Source organism: Ambystoma mexicanum, chromosome 10 (genome assembly GCF_040938575.1).
Source record: "Ambystoma mexicanum isolate Mex_15411 chromosome 10, UKY_AmexF1_1, whole genome shotgun sequence".
NCBI lineage: Eukaryota > Metazoa > Chordata > Amphibia > Caudata > Ambystomatidae > Ambystoma > Ambystoma mexicanum.
In genome coordinates this window covers 457,589,567-457,590,262 of record NC_090932.1, presented here as the reverse complement: position 1 = coordinate 457,590,262, position 696 = coordinate 457,589,567, and positions in this window count along the sequence as shown.

Sequence of the window (696 nt, the reverse complement as noted above, 5' to 3'; positions counted from 1 at the left end):
ATCTGCCAAAGAAGCTGAATATAGAAATGGCAGGAGGATTTTAGATAACTAGTCTGCCGATTGAAAGACAGTTGAGGGTCAAAAAAGACTCAGAGTGTTTTAACAGTTTTTGAAACTTGAATAGTATGCTGGCCGATCATAAAATTCTCATATCTTATGTCCATTTTCTTGAGCCGTTGCTGAGCGCCCAAAACAAGCAACTCAGTTGTGGCATTATTAATAGCCAAGGAATTCATAGCCATCCAATTCTAAATGTCTGTAAAAATTTAGTTAATGTGCTCCAGGTCTTTACAATACTTGCCAGTTAGCCTGATAATAATCTGCGTGTCGTCGGCATAATTGGCAAAATATATGCCCATAACTGACAGAAGAGCATAGAGAAGTTGCGAGTAAATGTTGAAAAGTAATGGCGAGAGACACAACCCCTGGGGGATGCCACATAATAGAGTAGAGACGATGGAAAAAGCATTATCCTTGGTTACTCTCATATTCTGTGGACCGAGGAAAGATTTAAACCAGGCCGTTGCCTCTTTAGTGCATTTACCAACTGAAATCAAACAGATACAAAAGCAACAATAACGCTGTGTTACATTCATCCACAATGCCAGCAATATGTGATTTTAAATCCAACAATGCAGACTCAGTCCCATAATTTGGTCAAAATCCAGACTGCTGGACAGCTAATATGTCATGGTC